The sequence below is a fragment of the Grammomys surdaster genome, unplaced genomic scaffold (assembly GCF_004785775.1).
Source record: "Grammomys surdaster isolate TR1022 unplaced genomic scaffold, NIH_TR_1.0 99, whole genome shotgun sequence".
In the NCBI taxonomy this organism is placed as follows: Eukaryota; Metazoa; Chordata; class Mammalia; order Rodentia; family Muridae; genus Grammomys; species Grammomys surdaster.
In genome coordinates this window covers 7,352,045-7,378,120 of record NW_021604578.1, presented here as the reverse complement: position 1 = coordinate 7,378,120, position 26,076 = coordinate 7,352,045, and positions in this window count along the sequence as shown.

Below are 26,076 nucleotides of genomic sequence, written 5' to 3'. Positions count from 1 at the left end.
TTCAGAAGCTGAGGAATGAGATGGTCAGTGCTTGTCAACACTCACCCTTCACCCATCATGCTGAATGCTTGTCATCTTGGGGGTTGAGGGGCCTGTCCATGAAGCACAAGGCTATGGGAGATGTCTCAGAGGAACCAGAAAGCTGGTGCGTAGGCAGTGTCACTGCTTTGAGCAGAAGGCCAGCACAGGGTCCGACTTCTGTCAGTGGTCATGGATGAGACTTGCAGCTTGTCCACACTTTTTTATTGTTGCATCTACTAAGAGGCAGTGACGAGATGATGCTTCATTCACAGGGCTGTTCTGAGCTCTTAGTGAGACGTTGTCTGTAAAGTTGCCGAGGAACTGTAGGGTCTGTCATATAAAATGTAGTGGCTCCCTCTTAGTCATGAACTGAAGGCCCCAGCAAGAGATTGGTTTGGTTCTGTGAAAAGAAGATGCAGCCATGGGCAAAACTAGTAAAGAGAAATTAGGTTAGAACAGAATAAAAAAAAATACACTAATATATCCCCCTGCCTCCAAACCCACATTTCAGATAGGGCACTCAGTGGGGTTTCTAAGCTATTTGAGAACTTTCCATGGAAAGCACAACAGAAACCGTTGTAACTAATATTTCATCATCTTTGGTTTTGGCCTCGGGAGGTTTTGACCTCAAAAGTCTAATATTTGCAAGCCAAAACTTTATGTATGTATTTATATACTTATTTATTTCTCATCAAGTAGTTTCCTTAAGTGGAGAAAACCCAGAAACCACCATATTTATTACCTCCTGCTTCATAGATGACACCGAGAGTTCCTGGAAAAATATAGACAGGAAATCTGTTCCCTACTTTGAAGTTTAACCAGTTGTTTGACTAGAACATTTTTTTGAGATAAATACAGATAAACATTCTGTGCGGGGCTGGAGAGATGACTCAGGGGTGATGGGCACGTGCTGCTCCTGTAGAGAATGAGAATTTGATTCCCAACACCCAAACTGAGCAGATCACAACTGCCTGGAACCAGCTCCAGGGGCGCCCATGCCCTCTTCTGGCCATGGAAGGACTTGCATACATGCACATCATATACACACATATAAATACACTAAGAAGACTTAAAAGAAAAAGAATCTCCAATGTTGTCACACGAAGCACGAACGATGCTGTGTCTTGGTTGAGGGTGGACATCAGCAGAGAATTGGAGCTGTTCATATCTGAACAGAGATCTGGGTCCTGTCAGCAAATAGAGGAAGCATATGATTTCTGGAAATCGTTTATTGGAAATGACTAAAACCAAAACTCCCTTAAAACCAACATTACCCACACCAGATGAAAAATAAGACATAATTTCAGCAGGCAGCTTTGAAGAAATTGATTTTGCTAATTGTTCTCCATTAAACCCCAGTCAGCAGCAGAATTCTGACTTCACCTGGATTTTTGATATGCTACTAAAGGATCTGTGAAATACACACACACACACACACACACACACACACACAAACACACACATATTATATATGTGTGTGTGTGTGTTATATATATAGATGCTGATCTCTCTCCATTTGGGCCTTTCAGTGTCTTGTGCACATTTTTGCCCTGTGGAAGGGGCTGCAATGAAATCTCACTGGGTCTCTCACATGGGTTTGTGGGTGTTCCAAGGAAGAGATATAGTTTTCCAGACTGTGTTTCAAGTACAGCAAGGGCTCAGTGGTGCTCCTCCACCATGTCTTCTTTCTCCTTGACTTTCCTATCTCTTTCAGCTCCTATCTGCTGTTTTCTAACCTTGGACATCAGACTGTCTCTCCTCCCCTTAATCCAGGCCCTTTTCCTCACCTGGTCCTTCTGATGGTCCATCCTTTACTTGTACAGGCCATCATTAGCCACCCACAGTCCTCTTCTAACGCCAACACCTTTGTAGTATATATTCAAGTATTTGGGAAAAAAATATATGTATATTCCAGTATTTGTTTATCTAGTGTCATTTTAGGCCCTAGAGACAGCACAGACTTCATCGGCTTGGTGGTATTAATTTAGATTTTTTTTCACAAGACCAGAACGGCTAAAAGATGAAAGCTAGGCTTGGTTGCAATGTAAAACTAAAAGGCAAACAGGAAATGAGTATTTTCTCAGCCAGCTGTTTCCGACTGAGGGTTCTCTGTGCAGTGCAGTCTCTGAAGCGTTCACTGTTCAGCTTTAAACAGATTGAAATGATCCACCAGGGAAGTGAGAACAAACCCCAGGGCTGTGTGCAGGCAGTATTCAGAGCTGGCCCTGAGCTGCTGTGGAAGGGCGAGCTGTGCAGGCCAACATGTCCGAGCTGAAGGCGAGCCTTTGAAAGCTATCTTTTTTAACAGGATGAATGTGAAAGGCTCCGGGGAAGGGGGAGAAGGCAGCACAAAACCGCCACTTGAGCATAGCTTCCTGTCCGTGTGTCTCTCTCTCTGCTGACAGTTATTCTTAGGTCTTCTTTAGCTTCAAAGGTTTCCTCTTTTCTATTTTTGGTAGCAGAATATGGATTTGGATCCGCCTAACCCCTCTCCACTACTAATCGGTGCCCCAAGGAGAGTAGTACTGCTGTTTTCTGTAGCGATCACGTCTCTTTCTTTTCTGCGCCTTCAAACGATCTTTAATATTACAGACACAGATTTACGAGCAGGAGTCAGTGAGTTTTCAAACTGATTTAAGTGTCTTGATTTGCACATTCCTTTCTCCAGCAGGGGCATCTCAGAGATCAGCTCGGCAATGGGGGCTGACTTGTGTGCTGAGTGAATGAACCCTTGTTGATAAAATAAACGGCCGCGGAATGGCTGGAAAGTAAGCAAGCATGGTTTGCGTTAGAAGGGCCATGGAATTGATGAGAGCCAGTCACATTTGGCAAAGAAAAAAATGGGCGCCTGTGTAATCGGAGATCAGCTTGTTGGATATAAAGTGTAAAAAAAATCCACAAGGCATAGGGACCAGAATGCCGAAGAGCATGGCTGTGCAAAGGAAACACCTTACCCTTAAGAGCTGGGCGAAACTTGGTGAAGGGCGGAAGGTATATTCCGTTCCTCTAATTCTCCTTCCGGCCCCGCTCCTGTTTTTCCTGATCTCACGACCACCTGGCTTTACCGATTCAGTTAACAATAAGCTTGCACGTGTCGGTTTTAATCCAGACATCTCAACATTTTAAAAAAGAAATTTTAAGGCTCCTATCTTGCCCCTAAAATCTAGGGCTGCCTTCTTGAATGCAGAGGTGGTGCTCTCAGCAATGTCCTCAGCTCAGTGCAGCTGCCTCTGCCACATGGTCTTAATCAAGTTCTCCCTCTCTGGCTTTAAAAGGGTGACAATCTTATTCTTGAGCAGGATTACTGTGGGAATGTGTCAACGGAAGCATCAAGGGCTCTCCCTGTCTTCCCAAGGTTACTCAGCAAGTTTGTCTGCCAAAGCATCTAAATCTGACCATCATTATCCCCAAGAAATGCAACCTCTTCCATTCTGTGAGAGGTTTGTGTGCTACTGATCATATTTCATTATGCAAAGAACAAAACAAATTGAATGAGAACGTAAAAATAGTATAACTTTGAGGTCACTTCTAGGCACTTTACAAATGGATAATTGGCAAGGTGGGGTGGAGGGAAGGGGGAGGTCCTCAGATGAGGTCATATGAGACATTTCTAGTACTAGTACTAAGAAAGTGTCCTGAAATGTATTTTACAAAATACAGACAGCATCTTAGGTTTGATGTTGGCTGTGAGTTTAAAAACCACATATCAGAGTTTAGGATGTTCCTGGCTTTAGAGTCTTCTCCAGGGAATTTTGAACCTGCTGATTTCTTCAGAGTTATTTTAAATGTGTCCTGTTCTAACTCAGACAGACAGTAATGTGTCTCTCACGAGAACAATAATTTGCTCTTTCTTATTTCTCTCTCTTTTCTTTTTTAAAGTAGAGAAAAACCACTCACTTTTAATAGAATATCTGCCTTTTCCCGTGCAGAAAAAGCCATCCCTCAGAATTCCTATGCAAGCATTTGGCCTCCCAGGTTGGGAAAAGATTAAAAAGGCACTGGAGGAAAAGTCTATAGTGGCTCTTTCCGAGATGCACTCACAACACTTGGCAGGGTGAGGTGTTCCTAGCAGGTGCTGGATTTGCTATAAATGGACAATTTATAAACAGAGCCGACAACTGGGAAAACAGAGCAGTGGAGAAGGCCGGCATTCCAGGGGCCAGCGATTTCCTATCAGATCCTCCTCAGCACGGAATTATTGATAGCCGTGATTCTGAAGAGAGCCAGTTGACTAATGCCTGAAAGGGCTGCACCTCAGTTCACGTATCATCTGCTGGAAGATATTTTAAATAGGTCAGTGCAAATTAGCTTCTTCGGCTTCACGGTTCCTTAATTAGCAATTTAATCGCAAAGTCTTTTCTTCCCTCCTCAGCCTGAATTTAACTCTCTTCCCTCTCTGAAAGAGGAATGGAGCAAGTGGGAAAAGTCTGTCTTAATAGATATGGAAGCCCAGCAGATGGGAGAGGAGAGGATTCAGGAAAGCTTCTAGTACACAATGCCAACACACAATCTGCTCACAGCAGAGGCATACAGGTAATCCAGGGTAGTGGTTTTGACCCTGTATTCAGGAGAAATCGAAGGGATACTGGGTGTTCTGTGCTCTGAGCCCTGGGGCAGAAACAGAAATGGACAGCCAAGCTGTCTAATATCTCTTTTGCTGGTTGTCCAAAACTACCAGCTACTAAGTCATTTTCAAGACTCCCAGCAAGACTGCTTCCAGAGTATTTCTTTAGGTGCATCCTGTACAATGTCTGTTCTTACTGTTATTCATATTGCTGTTCCTACTACTATTCTTATTTGAGCCTCTCCCCCACCCCAACCCCAGTGGAGATGCTTCATAGGCCCCTGCACAGAATGTTGAGTGGCTTGCTGTATACCCATGTACAGCCTTGTATGGGTATACAATGAGCAGAGTGGCCATACCTGTTTGCTCTGTGTGAGTGGTTTTTCCAGGAGACATTTATTTGGCTGGGACTCGACTTTTCTCCCAACCACACCCTCTTGTTTTTCTCTTCAGACTGAAGCCCTGACTCTGCAAGGAACTCAGACTCCCTTAGGATGAGTGAAAACTTCAGGAGCCTGAGACTGAGTTATGGAAACCGATGTACCTCCCAGCTGAAAGGTTGGCCTAGATAGCATGGCTGTCAGAACACAAAGCATGGGACTTTGAGGGAATCCAGAGTGGAATCTTGAGGGGCCCCACAAGCGAAACACTTTCAAATCAGGAGGATCTGATAGGCAATCACCACTGTCCCCTGGAATGTGGGTGTTCTGTACCTTCAAACACTAAGGAGACAAAGACATTTGTTCTTGGTTAGAAGGCCATGAGTACAAATTCCTAAGAATCTTCCTTGCCTCTGGAAATCGCAGGTTCAGAAGCTGTGGTGAACACTAGAGAAACCTCACCAAGCATCTACTATTTGCAAAGAACCCTCCCAGGCAAGGAGAGAAAAGGAGGGTATGGATGCCAAGCAGAAGTTTATGATGTGGTTAGGGATACACCATATATAGGAACAATAGAGTACGGTCAAGTCACAGACAACAAGAGAATATTCTAGATGTGCCCCAGAAAGTCAAGTCTGGCAGTGGTTTGGAATGACCAGAGAGAAACACATGAGCAAATTAGGGCTTTACAGGGTGGGCATTTTGTGTACAGCGATTGGAAATGCATGAGAGACACCGTTGCATAGAAGAGATTCTGGGCTGGGGCCATGGGGAGGAGACGCTCCCTGAGCTTTGGAGGTAAAGACAGAAGGAATGCACACATCTGCTGGTCCCGAAGGGGGTGCAGTTCATCTTGCCGGAGACTTTCTTTCAAGAAACTGGGATTAAGAAGGCAGTGGTCAGGAGATCAAGACACCAAGAAGAGCAATCACTGTAGGAGGCATTTATAAAGTCTAACTTTTGTGTGACTGAGGCTGGTCGGCAGAGGTTCTTTACCAGCTATATGGTCTGTAGCATGCTACACTGGTAGAGCCCTCCATCCTTAGCGTCCTTCTTCCTCATTTGCAGCCCTGTTAGCCGTCTGTCTGAGCCAAGGCTGCACAAACTTCTGCTTGTGGACTTTCCCCACAAACAGAGCCAAAGTGAAACAAAAGAAGATACGTTTGTCCTAAGTTCACTGCTTGATTCTCACACCCCCCGCCAACCCCCGATTGGTGGATTTCCAATAGTGCTGTCCTGACTTATTTGGAGCCTTACTGGACACTAGGGCCATTGCTTATTCTCATAACTAACTCAGAGGGTCATTTCTGAGCCCCGGGACATCTGTTCAGCTTGACAGTCAGCTGAAGCAGAGCCGTAGATTGGGGTGGGGAGGGTGTATGTTGGGCCAGGGAGCACTCATGTACCAAGAGCCCTGGGTGGAACTTCCTTTCCTGTCACAGACTGCCATTCTCTCACACCTCAGCGTATGGCCTGCGGACAAACAGTTTGGGCATGAACTGGGAGGTAGTTAAAAATACAAGGCCTTGCCTGTGTGTTTTGCAATATCGTACGAGAGTCATATGCAGTTCGTGTTTGCAAAGCACGGCTCTCAGTCCTGCTGTGTGGAGGTATCACCTGTGGTGCTTTCAAAACATTCCTAGACAGACTGCTTTCCCAGGCTGAGAAAGTCACAATCTCTACGGATAGAGTTGGATAGAGTCATGCAACTGTTGTTTTTAAAGAAAACTTTCAAAATGATTCTAGGTGCAGCCTGAACTGAGAACCATCGACTTATGCTCTGGGTAGCCTCTGAGTTTCCAAGGTGTTGACTTTCCTTCCCTTTGAAAGACAAGCGTCGGTCCACAGCTGGGATGAGGGGTTGCTTATTCTGCACGCTGGCCAGGAAGTGTCTGGTGATGGCCAGATGTTCAGCTAGCATTGTAGGATTCTCCCCCAAAGTGTCAAGATGACAGTTAGTTTAAAATTTTCCTGGTTGTGAGTTTTGTGTGGCTTTGGAGGAAGCCTTCTTGAAAGAGGCACCTCTTTTTAAGATGAGATCTTTGCTCCCAACCTTCTTCATCTCAGTGGAGGCAACGCCTGGCCCTTGGGTCAGGGTAGGCTTCCTATCCACCTACAGCAGAGGTTTGCTAAAGAATTCAGAGTATTGATTTTGTACATAAATGCTTACTTTGTGGGGATACAAATGAGTTTTCAAGCAGGTTCCCATTATCCCTCAGCCTGGGGTGGATGCCAAGTCTTAGTTTTGCACGGTTGTTTCAATATACTTTCTTTCCTTCTATGGCTTACCTGTTACTTAGGACCCAGGAGCTAAATCTTGAGACTAACTATGAATTCCCTCAGTACCATGAGCTTGATCACAACATCTAGGCCTGCAGAGGCAGCCTCTGAGCCACTTCTGCTAAAGAGATATTAACACCTCTGTTTCTTCTTGCCTTATATCTGGTTATCTATGGACTTGCGGATGCAGAGGTACCTGACCATGGTTGTGTACACAGTCACTTTCTCCTTGTTCCTTATTACTTTTTATTCTCTTAGAATTGGGTTTCAATCACAGCCTGCTTCTCTGGACTCATTAAGCCTTTCTAGAGACTTTGTGTCTAGGCTAGGGTCTTCACCCAGAACCTCTAGGAATTACTGTGCTGAGGTTTGTCTGTTCCAGGTGCCATGAGCATTGAATTCAGATTGACGTAAACATGGGTCAACATTGAAGTTGATGCTATCTGATCGATCTGCACCTTGACGGGACAGCTGGCTACCTCATTAGAGGCCTCCATTTTACATGGTCACCTTGGCATCTCCCTCATTTGATTTTCTCTCCTCTGTCTTTGGCTTGTCATTCAAGTCTCAGGATAACTCACTCTTCCTTCTCTGAGGCAGAGTTCTGCAGCACCAGCTCTTGCTCATATGAACCACTGGGCCAAGGCCCTCATGACTGTCATACTTTCCCTTTTTATTTTATTATTTTAAACTTTTTTTGAACATTTTTAAAAATTGGATATTTTATTTATTTACATTTCAAATGTTACCCACTTTCCCTGTTTCCCCTCAGCAAATCCTCTATCCCATCTCCCCTCACCCTGCTTCTATGAGACTGCTCCCTCACCCACCTACCCACTCCCGCCTCACCACCCTAGGTTTCTTCTACACTGGGGCATCAAGCCTTCATAGGCCCTCCCCTCTCATAGAGGCCAGATAAGGCCCCTTCAGCTCCTTCAGTCTTTCCCCTAACTCCTCCATTGGGGTCCCTGTGCTCAGCCTGATGGTTGGCTGCGAGCATCCACATCTGTATTATGACCATCATTCTTAACAATAATCATCAATCAATCATCAATCATCATCATAATCAATCATCATCATAATCAATCATCATCATAATCAATCAATCAATCATCATCATCATCATCATCGTCACCATCACCATCAATTATTTTGGCAAGAAGCAAACAGACTTGGAGATGAACCAGTGTGTGGTGGTAAAAAGCTCTCACCTTTTCGCTTTTGGTTTAGGATATCTTCTTTAACTCTTCACCATACCTTGGCAGCAAGGTGATCACAAGAGAAAACTGAACAGCTTGGCCCAAGTGCGGTTTATGGTGGTTGTGAGCATGTGCATGCGTGCACACATGCACAGAGAGACATGACGAGAGGTATTTGTGCAACAAGGACTTATTCTGCAAATAAACACCGTTGCCATCACTCCAGGCACATGACATCGTCCTAATTGTCCTCTCACCCCTCAGGCTTCTGACTGCCGGTCACGATGGCTCCCTCGGGGATAACAGAACACTACTTTCTGGAAGCAGATTCATCAGGCAGATCAGAGGAGTTTAGATGTTGCTGTCTGTAAAAGAATTTATAATTTGTACCTTGCTGCACCCAACTTGCTTTTGGGCATCCTCACTTGGGTGCTTGAAGTTGGTATGCCCTCTGTCCAGACAAGCATCTTCTTGGGCTATTAATTACGTAATTAAAGGTCTGAACCTTCTCATTTAAGACGATAATAAAATGTTTAAAGCTATGCTGCTTATAAACTTATTTTTTTGTGTCTTTCCATTTATTGCCATTCATTGCCTTTTATCATGGGCTGGCTGGCTGGCCAAGCCAAGCTAATTACTGCCCTATTGTTTTTGGAAGACAAGGTGACACCGAGACCATTGATGGGTCTATAAATCAGATCTGCTTTTCTCTTGCCCCCTTTCTCACTAGGCATGTGGTTCTACTTTGGACAAGTCTGTGGGCATAGGCAGGAAGACGATGGCTGCCAGGACAGCTGAGAGGACTGTCACAGAAAATAGCAACCAGAGGGCAGAGGCCCTGAGTCCAGAGGAAGGAGAGGTCCAGGGAGATCACTACCGTGGAAAAAGGGCAGAACTCAAACTGAGGACTTTCATCTTGTGTTAGTGGTGAGAGTGTTTATCATGTAACTGAGACCCACTGCAGACCTTAGCATTGGACAGTGTTATGTGAATATCCTTGACAGGGGTTGAATGAAACCCAGAAGTGACAACTTGCTTTGTGTATAGAAAAGGAACTAAGTGTCAAATGGCGACAGTAGGTCATATGTCTTCTGCATATTAGTAAGTCTACTGTGTCCTCTATATGCAATAGAATTCAACAGAACCTTTCTGTCTTCCACCCCAACTGTTTTAAGCTTTATAAAACAACTTACCATCTTCATAGAGGAGCTAGAAATGCATATCATGTAATGGCACTCAATAAATTATAGAATAGATGATTGCTGTTCTTTTAATAAAACTTTATTATCCCCCAAAGCTACATCAGATGCATTTGCTTTACTTTTAATTGTTTAAAAAAACTGTGGGCTTTCTATTATAAAAATAAAATAATAAACACATAAGGGTAATGATGCTGTTTCTAAGGATTTCTGATGTTAACGTTTTCCTGTGTTTTTCCTAGAGAATGTCCCATTTTTGTTGTTGCTGTTGTTATTTGGTTTAGCAGGGTAGGAATGGAATCTTAGCTATAATGTATGCAGTTATTTTACAGTTTCAACTTTCATCAACATTAGTTTGGTTGCAGAGACTTCTGTCATGCTTTGGAGTCCCGTCATTAATATTGGCTCTAGGAATGCAGAACAATTAGGGCTGAACAGAATATCCATGGAGATAAATTTGCAGAGATGTACAGAGGTGAGCTAACTCAGCCTCAGTTGCCCTGTTGGATGGGTTTAGAACTTCATCTAAGGACTCCAATCCAAGTGTCCTTCTGTGGTCTTCATGTAAATATATGAACAACATAGTCCCTGCACAATGAGAAACCAGAGAAAGGCCAGGGTAGCCTGGAATTCCTGCAAAGTATTTTGATGTGAAATCAGATGAATCCTTAGAAAAGAGTAGGGATTACTCACTTTAGTAAGTATGAGGGGTTGACTATCTGCATGCCCCCCCCCACTTGTATGTTGAGATCCCAGTCCCCAAGGTGATGGATGGTCTTAGGCAGTGCAAACCAATAAGGCCTCTCAAGTGGTGTTCTCTGTTTCATAAATGTAGCCTAAAAAGATGCCCCTTGTCCCATGTGAGGGCAGACTAAGAAGACATTACCTATGAATCAGGAAGTGGACCCTCATTTCAGATGCCATTTTTTTTTTAAATCACCTGGGCCACAAACTTCTCAAACTTCCAGAATCACAAGAAATAAATTTCTAGTTTATGTTCCTTTGTGATGGAAGCGGTAGCACATGAAGACACTAAGTGACTTCAAGTGACAGCAACATGGATAAAAGTGTATGCTTGAGAGTTTCAGTCTTAGGCGCAAATACTGAGTTCACCGACTACTGGCTCTGCAGCCTGAGACAGCTTTTGTTAATTTTTTTTTATTCTACAAATATTTATTGAGTATTAACTCCATGCCAGGTATTTTGTGTGCTGGGAAAACAGCAGCAAACAATGGCAGTTCTGTTCTCCTGTGATCTTGACACGTGAAAAGGTACGGCTAAAAAGTAAATAAAACCTAGAAGAAGTTAGGTGGATGGGGAGCGAGTATGATTAAAATACATTGTATGCATGTATGAAACACTCAAAGATGTAATAAAAATGTCAAATATGTAAAAAATGTAAATCTATGTTGAAGCAAAAAGAAATGGGAATCATGGAGGAAAGGCAAGACAAGAAAGAAAGTGGGGAGGCACTGCAGTTTTGTAGAGGGGATTCCCCAGGGAGACTGATACTCCACCCAGAAGTTCTCAGGCTCTCTCACTTTCCCAGCTTTCTTCTTCTCTTTCTTATCTTTCTCTGTCTCTGTCTCTGTTTCTGTCTGTCTGTCTGTCTGTTTCTGTTTCTGTCTCTGTTTCTCTGTCTCTGTCTCTGTCTCTGTCTCTCTCTCTCTCTCTCTCTCTCTCTGTGTGTTTGTTTCTGTCTCTTGTCTCTCTCTTTTTCTGTGTCTCTCTCTTTTGATCTGTCTCTCTCAGTCTCAGTCTCTCTCTCTCTCTGTCTCTTTTTGTCTGCCTTTCTCTCTGTGTGTGTCTGTCTCTCTCTTTTTCTGTCCCTGTCTTTCTGTCTCTGTCTCTCTCTGTGTTTGTATCTGTTTCTGTCTCCTGTTTATTTCTCTCTTTCTGTGTCTCTCTCTTTTGATCTGTCTTTCTCTGTCTCTCTCTCAGTCTCAATGTCTCTATGTCTCTTTTTGTCCCTCTGTTTCTCTCTCTGTGTCTTTGTCTCTCTCTTTAGTACTAGACTAGACAGATTGTCGGTCTGTCTGTCTGCCTGCCTGTCTGTCTGTCTGTCTGTCTGTATGTCTGTTGCAAGGCCATATACATGCTAAGAAAGTGCTTTAATTTTAGCTATATCCGTAGTCCTTTATTTTTTTTTAATTTACTATTATTGTTATTATTATTGCAATGCTGGACATTGAACTTGGGCCTTATGCACATGAAGCCATTGTTTTACCAATGAGCTACATCCTCAGATCCTCTTTTCTATTTTATATTCGGAGCCAGACTCTCACTATGTTGCCAGGACTGGTCTTGAACTCACACAGTAGTCCAGGAAGGCCTAGAACTAATGATCTCTGTCTCAGCCTCCAGAATAGCTGTAATTACAGGCATATACAAGCTACCAGGCCTGGCTCAGTCTTCTCTCTGAGCAGAATAATGATAGCAATTCCCTCAAAAGGTAGGTAGATTTACGTGAGGAAATGGTAAAACTTGAACAGTTGAAGCAAAATATTCCCTTAATAGTGTAGATATTATCTTGATTCTCCCATCTGATAGACAGAAGCAGGCCAATAAGAAAGCAGTTGATTACCCTCAAACTTTCATGCTGTCATTGTACCATTACATACATTGTGATGGCTAATTTTATGTCAGCCTGACATAAGCTAGTGTTATCAGAATAGAGGAGCCTTGATGGAGAAAGTGCTTCCAATAAGATCTGGCTGTAGCAAGCCTGTAGGGCATTTTCTTAATTAGTGATTGATGTACCCATTGTAGTTGGGGCCATCCTTGGGCTGGTGGTCCTAGGTTCTATAAAAACACAGGCTGAGCAAATCATGAGGAGCAAGCAAGTAAGCAGCACCCTTCTACAACCTCTGCATCAGCTCTTGTCTCCAGGTTCCTGTCCTGTTTGAGTTCCTGTCTTGACTTTGTTCAATGGTGGACTATGATGTGGAAGTTTAAGCTAAAGAAACCCTTTCCTCCCTAAGTTTCTTTTGGTCATGGTGCTTCATCACAACAAAGACAACTCTAACTAGGACATAAAACACCTTCCCTGGCAGGTTGGTATTGTAGCATACATGCCATGTCCAGTGCGGGGTAAGATTATTGATAGTTTTCTCTCCTGGTGGGCTGCATAAATACCTTCTTACTATGGAAGTTAGACATCAAGGAGGAAGTTTCCTAGTCAGTTTAACAGTGATTCCTCAGTGTCCTACAACTAAAACATGAGATGTTTTCAGAAATAGGATCTTAACCATCTAATTGTGGTGGACAATCAATAGTAGTCGCAGCAGCAGCAGCAGCAGCAGTAGCCAGTGTTGTTTTGGAGACCTGAGGGGAATCCCTGACCAGAAATTCATAGGAAGAAGACATTTCATGCCTGGAGCTGAGATTTTCATTTAATGATCCAGAAGACATGAGTTATTATATTAAAATGTCTTCTGCAGACATCAGTGTCTACCTGTGCAAAGTATATCCACTTAAATGTCTTAAAACAACAACAACAACAGCAACAACAGCAACAACAACAGCAACAACAGCAGCAACAACAACAGCAGCAACAACAACAACAGCAACAACAGCAGCAACAGCAGCAAAGCAGCAACAGCAACAACAACAAACAGCTAGCTTATGCAGTAGTAGGCTTCCCTAAGGTTTTCTGTACATTCCTAGTTTTCGTTCACCCACTCCCGTCACTTCCTCTCCCCATTCCCTTACTCCTATCGCCACTTAAATCTTTAATCCCCAGTATCGTCCCCTTCACTCATTAATGCATCCCCCATGGACCTTTTCTGGTTTTCTGACCTCTGTTGACATCTCAAATTAAATATACAAGGCTAAACATTCAGAACCAAGGTCTAGATGAGAAAGAGAATATGTAGTATGTGTCTTTCCAGGCCTGAGTTATCGCACTTAGAATAATAATTTCTAATTTCATCCATTTCCCTGCAGATTTCATTATTTCACTTTCTTTACAGCTAAGTAATATTCTCTAGTGTATATGCACTACAGGTCTTCTTCTTACCCCCATAAGTGGGCATCTAAGCTGATTCCATTTCATAGCTATTGTGAATAGAATGACAATAGAAGTGGATGTGTAAGTGTCTCTAGACTAGGATATAAACTTCTTTGGGTATATGCCCTGGGGTGGTATAGCTAGTCATATTATAGTTATGGTCACACTCTATATAGGTGGTCATTCTATAGTTCTGTTTTTAACTTTTAGAGACTCTACACCAGTGGTTCTAAACCTGTCGGTGTGTGTGTGTGTGTGTGTGTGTGTGTGTGTGTGTGTGTGTGAAACAACCCTTTCAAAAGGATCATATAACAAATATCCTGCCTATTGGATACTTATAATTCGTAAGAGTAGCAAAATTAGAGTTATGAACTAATTTGATGTTTGGGAGTCACGACAAGGTAACTGCACTAAAGAGATGCAGCATTAAGAAGGTCAAGAACCACTGCTCTTGACTGACTTCCATAGTGGCTGTTAGTGTATCCACTAATAATGGACAAGGGTTCCACTTTCCCCACATTCTCCTTAGCATTCAACATTGTTTGGTGCCCTGATGATAGCCATTCTGACTGGAGTAAAGTGGGATTTCAAGGTAGTTTTAATTTGCTTCAATAGCTAATGATGTTAAACACTTTAAACACATTATTAGCCTCTTTTGAGAACTTGTTCAAGGTCATAGGCCACATTTTGACTTGTTGCTTGTTTTCTTGGTATTTACTTTCTTGAGTTCCTTGTATGTTCTGGATATTAACCCTCTGTTGGATATTGTAGGCTTCAGTTTTTCAAATCCTACTTTTAATAAGAGTTCTTAAATGCTTTAATCTACATTCTAGTCCACCACCTACCAGAGGTAGTGGGAAAAAAAAGGTTATTAGGATACAGGGAAAGTGGGCCTGCTTAGAAATTGTTCTTTGGAGCAAATCCAATCTGTGTTGTCAGGAAACCAACAGTTCAGTTCACACACATCAGCAGCTTGATCCACTTGCAAACACCTAATGAATGTACCAGCAGTCCAGTTCAGTAGTGTCAGAATAGTAATCACAAATCAGCAGCAGTGATCCAGCAGAAACAGCCAGGCTTCCACCGAATCTGCACGACTTAGGAATGACCAGGATCAGCAGGGACACCAGGAGAAGTTCTCGGCCACGCCTCTTTCAATGAAGTGAAGATCAGCAAAGCTGAAGACTAAGAAGAGAGACTAAGAAGTGTTACAGAGCTAGCTATGCAAGCAAGCCTCCGTCCCTGTCTGTTGAATCCTACTAACACTCTTGAAACATCACAGGTCCTTCCATAGGTCTTGCCTCAACCAAATACCACATGAGTCTGTCTTAGCAAAACTCCACGTGAGTCTGTGTCAGCTGACATAACTCTGCGAACTGGCCCAAGTCTACAAAAGTGGCAAGAAACCTTCAGAACACCACTGGGAGTTTTGGGGTGTTTTTCTTTCTATGAAGTCAGGACAAGTGGAGCTCAGTGACACATTGTAAGGCAAACCAATAATGTGTGTTGTTAGCGAAGTATCCTTCATCACCTGTCCTTGCAGGTGCTTGCTTTAGCAAAACGTCCTTTCACCTGTGTCTGCTTCAGGAAGACACTCCTTCATGTATCTGTCTCAGCAAAACACCGTCCCACACAACTGACTTTCCAAAGAAACCAAAGTTTCCTCTTCAAGATGGGTCCCTGCAAACATTTTTTCCCATTTTGTTGGGTGCCTCTTTAGTCGACTGACAGTTTCCTTTGCTATGCAAGATCTTTTTAATGTCGTAAGGGCTTAGTTGTCAATTATAAGCCTTATTTCTTGAACAACTAGAGTCCTATCAGAAAATTCATACTTATGCCTAGATCTTGAAGTATATTTCCTTCCCCTTGCCCCAGCAGCCTCAGAGTTTCAGGCATTATGTTGAGGTCCTTGATCCCTCTGGAGTTCAGGTTTGTGCAGTGTGAGAGATACGGATCTAGGTTCTTCTGGATGTAGATTTACAATTTTTCCAGAACCATTTGTTGATAATGCTGTCCTTTCCACAACGGGTATTTTTGGCATCCTTGTCAAAATCAGGTGGCTGTAGTTGCATGGCCTTATGTCTGGCCTCTATTCTATTCCATTGATTTAACAAATTTTATACCAGTATCACACTGTTTTTATTGCTACAGCTTTTTAATATAACTTGAAATCACGTATGGTAAGGTCTCCAGCAGTATTTTTTATGCTCACGATTGCTTTTGTTATAAAGGGTCTTTTGTTCTTACATATGAACTTTAAGATTTTTAACATTTCCATGAAGAATGCCACTGGGATTTTGATTGAGATTTCATTGACTCTGTAGATTGCATTTGATAAGATGATCATTTTCTCAGTATTAATCCTACAAATTCATATGCCCGAGGAGGTCTTTCCATTTTCTAGTGTCTGCCTCAGTTGCCTATTGAACATTTTTCAGTTTTCATATAGATGTCTTTTATATCCTTAGTTTATTCCAAGGCATTACTTTTTTTTAAATTTACTTGTTTCTATATCCTGTGTATAAATGTTTTGCCTGCATGTGTGTCTAGTGCCTCCACAGGAATGAGGAGGCATTAGTCCCCCAGAACTGTTATACATTACAGATGGTTATGAGCGTATAGATGCTGGGAATGAACCCAGGTTCTCTGCTAGAACAATAAGTCCCCTAAACTGCTGAGCAACCCCTTCAGCCTTCCAAGGTCTTTTAAAAAAAGATATTGTGAATGACTGCTTCCTTGATTCTTTTTCATAGTGTGCTTGTCATTGATATATCGGAAAGCTATTGATTATTGAATGTTAACCGAATCCTGCCACCTTGCTGAGCATGTTTCTCAGTTATGAGTTTTAGGTGAAGTCTTCAGTGTCTCGTATATAAATCATCTGCAGGTGCATACTTTGATTTATTTCCTATTTGTTCTTTTTCCTGTTTAGTTTCTTCTCTTGTTTTATTGCTTTAAATAAGATTTACAGTAACAGATTGTATAAGAGCAAAAATATAGACCCTTTTTTTTGTTCTTGATAGGAGAAATGCTTTGAGACTTCCTCATTTTTAATAAAATGTTGTTTATAGGTTTGTCATGTATAGCTTTTATTATGTTGATATGTGTTCCTTCTATTCTGAGTTCTTTCAAAATTTTTAACATAAAGGGATGTTAGATTTTGTCAAAAGATTTTCTGCATCTATTAAGATGACATGGAATGTCTGTCCTTAAGACCATTTATTAATTTGCATATATGATATTATCCCTGCATCTCTTGTAGTGAATGACACATGGATGTGTTCTTAAAAATTTGGTTGGCAAGCATATTGTTGAGAATTTTTATATCTGTGTTTATCAGGAAGACTTGTCTATAATTTTCTTTCTTTGTTGCATCTTTGTCCAGTTTTGGTATCAGGGTAATACCAGCTTCCAAAGGAGAGTTTGGTAGTGGGTCCTTCCTTTAGAATTCACAGAATAGTTTGAGAAGCATTACATTAGTTCTTTGAAGAATGGAATGGTGTAAACTCCCATTTTAGGTAATACGCTTTTGATGTGGGAGGGAAGTAGGCTGGGTGAAGATAAAAATTAAGTATTAGATCTGGTTGGAAAAAGAAAGGAAAAAAAAAAAACATTGCGGTTGGAGTAGGGAAAGTATCCGGAAAGGGAAAGTTTGGGATACAGATATTTCATTTTAAAATATATGGATGTTACAGCTAAGAAGTAAAAAGATGACGGGATAAAGATAAGAAAAAGAAGAGATGTGGGAATAGGAAGGGGAATGCAAGCGATGTGGCTGGAGAGTACAGTAAAGAATACCCTGTAATGAACCGCTAGGGAGCCATGAGCAATGGTCCCCAAACGTAGCTGAGCAGTCTACAGACAAACAAATCTGCCAGGAGACATATGCAAAAATAGGAATCAAATAGCTGAAAATAAGGCATAAGAGGAATATGTGTGGACTGATTGCTAGCACAGCTGCACTGAGATGAAAGGCAAAGTTCTCAGCTCTCTCTGGGTCTAGCAGTTTCCATGTTGTGCTATGTGGTGGAGGGGATGTGGGAGCCATTGGTCTCCAAAGCCTCAGTGTTCATGTGGTTCCTTCCATTTTGGGGAGGTGAAGGAAAGTTGTCCTTTCCTGCTGGTTTCCTCAGACCCCTGCAGTCCATAGTGATCTGTTCCGGTCCTGTAGGTCCTGTGTGTGTGAGGAACAACACTTCCCGTGCTCTGAACCAAATTCTCCAACCCCTCGACCCCATTTCCATTTGTACCGTGCTTGGCCAAACTGCCAGCTCATCTGACATTAGTAGAGATCCCAATGCATTTAAGAACAACTAGGCCATGGTGGAAGGATGAGAACTAAGGGTCTGTCTCCTTACGCAATGCAACGTTCCATTGCGCTCTTTAAACCAAGATTCTATCTAACAGGGGAAAGTAAATAAGACACTTCTGTTCAGCTTCATAAGGATGTTTCTGTGGATACAAGGCACTCCCTGGCTTGGAGGGGTAATATTAAAACTCATTAAACTTTGAGTAGACAGAATGCACAATGGCGCTATTATGAAGACGCTCAAGAGACAGCTTGAATGCTCCGCCTGCTTGGCATTTCTAGCTAATGCATCTTAAAAAACAAAGTTCCCACATTTCCATGGTCCTACTACATTCTGGAACCTTAGTGTTTCCCATGCAATGTCTGAGAAATGACTTGTCCTCTTTGTAAATGGAATCAAGCGCTTAAATCGATTTTCAAATGTCCATGTACCAGGAAATGTGTGCGTGCGTGCATATGTGTGCATGAACGTGTGTGTATTTGTGTGTGTGCGTGTGCGTGTGTGTGTGTGTGTGAAGTGATAGAAAATTGGTATAAAAAGCAATCATGTGAAGGATTTCTGCACAACTGTGGGACATACTTACTTCTTATAATGCCTATTCTATACCCTTCCTGTCAGAATTCCCTCGGGAACATGGGTCTAAGCCTCACTGACCTGACACTGATGTCCATGAGTGTTTTGACATGCCCCTTGTCATTTTGATAGATGTAGCTCATTTTGTTTTGTAGATGGTTTCATTTAAAATGAGAACTGGTTCTCCACAGGGTTTGTCAGGCAGGCAAGACTTTTACATACCCCAAGGCCTCTTAATGATCTGAAGAGATGTCAGCTTCTAGTAAGTTTCTGAGACCCAGGGTATTCCTGGATGTGTTTGCATTAAAATTGCTGTAAAGAGATTGGTATTGGCAGAAGAATGTGACTATGTGACATCTTCTCTGTTTGAGACACATTTCCCATTTCACAGGTATGCATTAGGCTGTGTGGCATTCTTTCTTCTATCCCTGGCCTATGTGCATTTGTGGGACTCAAGATGGCTGAAGCCAGTGGTCAACATTGTGTTCAGGTTCATCCATGACTGTCATCCAGTTGCCTTCTGAGTATTGTAGGCCTCTCAATTCCTAATCATCTTTTTCTACTTTTTTTTTTCATCCTGAGCTTCATGGAATACTGCAGGGTCTTAAGATGCTATTTTGCTTTCGTTTCTGTAGTTGTGATGAAATACTCTGACAAAAAGGGGAGAAAGGGTTTATTCCACTTGTAATTCCAGGTTATAGCCACCACTGAGGGGAAGTCAAAGCAGGAACTCAAGCAGCCAGCCATATCATGCCCACAGTAAAACATAGAGACATGAATGCATCCAAGCTTACATGCTTGCTGGCTTTCAGCTAGCTTTCTTTCTCTTTTACTGTTCAGGACCTTCTGCCTAGGGAATGGTGTTGCTCATAATGGACTTGGTTTTCCTAAGTCAATTAGCAACCAAGACAATCCCCTACAGACAAATCTGATCTAGATAGTTCCTCACTGAGACTCTTCCCAGGTGATTCGAGGCTGTGTCAAGTTGACAATTACACAGCACAGACACCCGAGAGTGATTTGGATGTAAAGGTCTTTCTGTTGCTATTTGTTGAAATTTTTACTAGAAGAGGCCTGTGTTTGGCTTATCTTTTTCACATTTTTAACAAAAACTTAGATAATCTAAGAGAAAACCAAGATAAATGTGTTTTGGGGCATATAAACAGGATGTCACTCTACAATGTGTCACTTACCACATATACTGAAAAGAAAGAAAGAAAGAAAGGAAGAAAAAAGAAAGAAAGAAAGAGAGAAAACAATTCTTGTGAATTTAGCAAATCCCCTTTCTGTTGAAATGCACTTATAGATAGCTATATACTAATTTTTAGTTATACAAATAATATGCCTACATTTTTATTGCATATGTTAGGCATAACATATAAGGTTATAGCTTCTTTCTCATCTTTTAACCTGGACCTCTATTCTAGATTCTTCCCTGAAGGAAATCACTCTAAGTATCATGGTATAACTCCCTCTATATTTTTTCTCTGTTTTCCTAGACATACGTGTGTGTGTGTGTGTGTGTGTGTGTGTGTGTGTGTATAGCTATATGTTATTTGATATTGTTTTTTATGTGCAAGGCACACACACACACATACACACATACACACAAACTGTACCCTACTGTGTGTCTTGTGCTATTATTCAGTGCTTTGTCTTGGAAATCATTTTGCGTCATATATACTTGTTAACTCCTTTGTAACATATCGTAGTTTCATAGATGTTGTAGCCATTTTTCTATTCCATTTTCTTCCACGTGTATAAAGAGTCAAGAATGTTTTTGTTTTTTCATCAGACTATGAACTTTAAAAAATGCTTGTGGTGAAATAAAGAAAGAAAGGAAGGAAGGAAGGAAGAAAAAAATTAAAGAGAAAGAATATTTAGAAAGAAAAAAGTTCAGGGATATGATAGCTGTCTTTAGTCCCACCCCTTAGGAAGCTGAGACAGGCAGGAAGATGTTTGAATACACCAGTTAAAGACCAGCTTAGGCTTCATGTTGAGATTCCATCTCAAAACAAAGAAACAAAGCCATGCATGATGCCTTTGCCAGGCGGATCTCTGTGAGTTTAAGGTTAGCCTGGTCTACAGATTAAGAGCCAGGTTAGCTGATGCTACATAGTAAGATATTGTTTGAACAACAACTCAGTTGATAGTCTAGGGAAACTCTAAGAAGACCGATATAACTCTGGGTTCTGGTGGACAGAACACCTTCTATGATATATTAAAGCTCTCAAGTGTGCCAAAGAAAAGTATGGTACTCAAATTTACCCTACCAGTATGTTGGAGAATCCTGGGCTAAGATTAGTATAGACGTTCCTGGGACTTCTGTAGGAAAGATCAAAATCCCTTGTGAAGTACATTCTGTAATTCACAACATATGATGCACACATGTATGTGCATATGCACAGACACACTCACACTATATGCCTCAGAACAAAATGATAGGAAACACACACACACACACACACACACACACACACACACACCAGGGACATTATAAAACAACAGAAATCTTCAGGTGCTTTAGAATAAGTCTGTTTGAATTAGCAGATAAGAGAAGATTGTAATGTCTTCAAGCCTTTTAGTATTCTTTGATGCCATGACTTCTGTTAAAGGAAATAAGTCTGCCGGTGGGAAGGGTAGAACCATGTGAATAGGAAACACTTTGGAAGGCAGAAGGGAACTGCCTCTACAGGGAGAACTCTGAGCCTCAGAAACTTCTAGTGTTCCAACAGAACAGTGGAGAAACTCTTCCTTTGCTCCTGGCATTTGGCTTACCTTTGGCTATGGATTGTCCAACACACTGTGATAGCTAAGAGCTTCTAATTGCTGGTGGTGCTGAGGAAACTAATTTTTTTTTATAGTTCATGCTGAGGGGACAATAGAGATCAAGAAACCCAAAGAATTCTGGCTTTAAAGTAGACCAAGTCCCAGGGGGACAGCTCTAAGTTGCCATGTTTCTGCCATCTTTGATGGTGTAGCAACCATGACCTTGTCCTGATCCAGTGCTGAGATCTGGAATTGTTTTTAAGATTGCCAAGTGTTTTCTTGCTTTTTAAAAGTAAGACAATGCCAGCTAATAATCCTAGCATTTAGGAGACAGAGGTAGGATGGCGGTCGTGAGTTCAAGGCCAGCCTAGGGTAACTATATAGAGAGTGTCAGGCCAACTTGGATCACATAGCAAGATCCAGCCTCAAAAACAACAAACAACAACAAAAACTCAACCAAACAACCATAAAAGGAAGACAAAAGAAAGGCAGCTGCCAAGTATTTATATTTTTATTCCTACAGCATTTGTAACAGTAAGTTATTCACTGAGGAATGAAGCGTGGTTTGCTGTGTATGAAGGAGTACTTGTTAGGGTGGATCTCTTGCCTAAACTTTCTAGTCTATCTGCTTTGCTTAGGAGTATTTTTGTCTGTTAATGGGAATAGCAGCAAATATAAGTGACTTATTAAAATCAGACAGTAACTCTGTAAATTCATTATCATGAAAAGAACTTTTCTAGAGATCACAGGAGAGAACCATTAACTTTGCTGGAAGAGTTTAAAATAAATCAACTTAATCCATTAAAAAAAAAACAAACAGCAACAAAACCACATATAACCAGTGAAGTGGAGAGAATAAAGGTATGAAAACTCTTGATGTCTCAAGAGTTGAGACATCTTGAAAAAGGGGAAAGGAAATCTAAGAAGTTCATATGAGAGCAACTGAAAGTAAGCTATGGTCTCATCCAGTTAAATCACAACTTGAGTTTTGCATGTAGGCCTGATAAGATCACGGAGCTTGACAGTGAGGTCGGGAGAGGAAAGAGTGGCTGCTTGGTTGAAAATAATTGTAAATCATTTCTTCTGAGCCTCTTTTGTTTTGGCAGAAGCAGAAACACACAACAGTGGTGTGCACGTGATGCCCAAAGATTCTGCAGTGTAGCGGAAGAGACCTCCTGACATCCATGCCTTCTGTGGAGCCGTCTTTGGAATGGCACCCATGTTCCAGTTAGAGAACAGAAGGCTCTCTGGGGCTGATGCTTTGGGAGCTTCCACGATCCATGTCTTGCTGCTGGCTCTGTCCCTGCTGCGGTTTCTACTGCTTCACTTTGTCCTTTTCATATAATTGTCTTGACTTCTGTGTCCTCCTTTGCAAGATCTCAAAGCTTTGCCCACAGTAAGAACTCAGGGACTCTTCCTCCAACTTAAGTTGCCTCGGTTCTCATTCACACAGTGGCAGAAAGATAACAGCAGGAAGAGAGGAAAGGCTGGTCGGTCTTCTCCCCCTGGTGACCATGAAGCACCTCTTGGCAGAACTCCTAGATTCTACCTTATCATCGTCTCTTCTTCTCTGAGGCCTTCACGCTTCAGAGGAGTCCTGGAACAGAAAGCTCTTTTGAGATATAGATTTACCTTTTTCTTCAGATCTCAATGCACTCACTGCAAGGTCCTCTCTACTCTGTCTTTCACAGTTACGTGAGAATCACAGTGGACCCGGGATTAGCTTTTAACTTTCTTTTCTCAGTTTCTTAGCAGCACAAATGCTTAGAAAGCCTCAAACAAGGTCTTAAATTTGCTTTAGGAAAAGGAAAATTGAAGATAAATTGGGAAGTGGGTAGAAAGGGGACAAAGCTTCGCTCTGAGGAGTAGGTGCAGGGTTGATGCTGAGAAAGACTAGAGGAGTTCCCTGGAGCCCTTGAGCCTTCCTTCCTTCTCTGCTGGGCAGCTGTGCAAGGCGGGGAAGGAAGCCTCTAATCACACCAACCTGCATTGGATTCACTTACTCTCAGTACCATGTTAGGTTCTTGTGTGGTTCTGCTCACTGGAGCATGTGCTGCCAGGGTTCCCAGACAGCTACCCATCATTGAGAATTTATGTCTTGGGGAGTGTGTTTTCTGAGAGCTTCAAACAAGCAGTCTGAAAACCGACACTAGGAGCAGTACCTTTCAGAGTTTAGATTGTTCTAAATGACCAGACGCTCTGATGGTAAGAAGCAGCAATCTGTTGGAATAAAAGGTTTCTGATGCGTTTGAGAGCACAGTGCCATCTTAACTCATGATGCAGCTCAGCCCGCTGGTTATAACACCCAGAAGTATATAAACCGAGCAGTCTCCTGTTCACAGAAGGCCAACTCTACCTGATTGCTGATATAAGTGGTTGTTTAGAAAAGCACAGGCGTCTCAGGTTTCTTTAGTAATTCAGATCACCCATAAATCTTCCCTGATTGTCTTCACTTTAGTCTTTTTTTTTTTTAAATCTAATTGGCTGCACTTAAAGTGTCTGAACTTCAGAGAAAATGGAGAAGTGCATTAAATGGGTTGCATCAAATACAAATGGCTTGGTGCTGCATTAAAAAGCCATATATTCTGCTTAGTGGAGTAGGCTTAGACTGTCACCATTGGAGAAGGAACAGTAATTATGTAGTCATTTTATACATGTGTTTTCAAAGAATATTTAAGATTTTCATGAGGGGGAAACAGGTTGGAAGACTGTATTAGGGTGATCCAAATTTTCCAAAATAATTATACATGTGAACACATATAAATAGATAAGATAAATAAACAAAAAGATTGAGGATTTTGATAAAACAGATCAGATTAACAGTGCTCATTCAAATTTTAGAATTGAGCATGAATTTAATTTTCTTTGTATTTTTTGGGGGGCTGTTTATATATTTTTATGAAGCTTCTTTTTTAATAAGAAAAATACTGTAGAGGAAAACCAATTAAGCTATAATCTAACTTTACAATCAAATGCCATCCTGAAGAAAACAATTTTTGCATATTCAGAAACACTTGCGTTCCTGCATGTTTGGAAAGGAGGCTCAGGGAGAGCTGTAGCAGGTCCAGACTCTGCACAGCTTTCTCCAAAGCATGGACAGTTTTCTTTCTAAATGCATCCCTGATGTGCTCTCCCATGAGGGAGACTACTTCTCTCACCCTCAGCGTTCCTTAGTTGCCTGCTTATCCAATACTCAGCAGTCAGCACTGAAAATCTGTACATACAAGTGACATTGTACTAACTGGGCAGGCTATAGCTAAACACTTAGGAATGTACCTATGCACACACATCTAAGCATATATGTGTATGTAACAACAGCTAAAGAAACAGAGGTTATGTGTTTGAAAGAGAGCAAGGGAAAGGGTTGGAAGGTGGAAAGGGAAAAGGAAAATACAATTATAATCTCAAACACTGAGAGAATTATAGTGGTGAGTCGTCTCTGTAGAGCTGCAAGCTTTTAATCTCCAGATCTTGGGAAGAGGCGGTTCACTCCTGGAGAAGCCATGTGGTTGCATGAAGCATTCTTCTAGGGTTGCTGACCGGGCAGAGTGGACAGCACCCCAATTTCCTCTGATGGATCAAAGGGCCACTCTGGAAAGCCCACCTGACTGGCACAATCTACAGCTGTCCCATGACGAGGCTCCGGCCGACCTCTTTCATGTGCTTGCATTCCTGAGCTTGGAACCCAGGGACCCACCGGTGCATGGTAGGTGAGCACCCAGCTGATTGCTGAGCTCTGCCTCCGCCTCCACCTCCGCCTCCACCTCCGCCTCCACATCCTCCCTCCTGCCAAAGCAGGCATCCGGACTTGACTATCATTCCACAATAGCCTGTGGTAAGGGCTCCTCTTTTGTATTCAGAGTCTCAGCTTTCATCTTGAGACCAGGGACATTGGGCACATGATGACACTGCACAAAGGTTACCCCCAAAGTCTGGTCCCCAAAAAGAAATGTGCAGTTTGTCTCCTGCCCAGGCATGCCTGCCACACCCAGTGAGGTCTGCCTCTTATGTAAAGGAGGTTGGGCTGGCAACCAACAGTGAGATTGAGACCAAGACATCTTCGTGTTCAGAGGGTGGTGTTATGCTCTTTGGCTGTCTTCTGAGCCAAGATTCAAAAGAAAAAAAAAATATCAAACCAAACCAAAAATGCCCCCCTGCTTGCAAAGCAGCTGGAAAAGTGCTATAGTTGTTCTGGTGAAATAGACTGTCTGTAATGAGACCCCTCCACCACAGAGCCTGTGCACCAGGAGGCACAGAAATAACATCTTCGTTCCAGATAAGACTTCCATAAGAGATAGCCCGTGCAGCTGCTCCGCCTACATAGCGAACACTCGGAAAGTGTTAGTCTTCCTGCTTGCTTGAAGCACTAGGCAGCAAGCCCATGGCTTTCTCTCAATGTTGTAGACCGGTTTTCCGTCCGGCAGAGGTGCTGTTATTTGTAGAATAGAAATCCGCCTTTGAGAACATTCTCCTGGTGCGGTGGGGGTTGGGGAAAGGGTGTGAGGAGTGTGGTGGAACGCTGTGATCTTGAATCCCTGTTTCTCGTTTTATGATCATCTACATAAATGATTATGTATACAACTCCCTGGAGGGAACTTCTCTTGATTAAGAGATGAACTTGTCTGGGGTTATTTCTGTCTACAGCTGGGGTCCTGGTGAAGTGGATTTTTGTTGCAACATCCTCTTCACATTGAGTAAGTCATTAGGTTCTTTATTCTGTCTATCTCCTCCCCTCCCTCCCCTCCCCTCCCTCCCCTCCCTCCCCTCCCTCC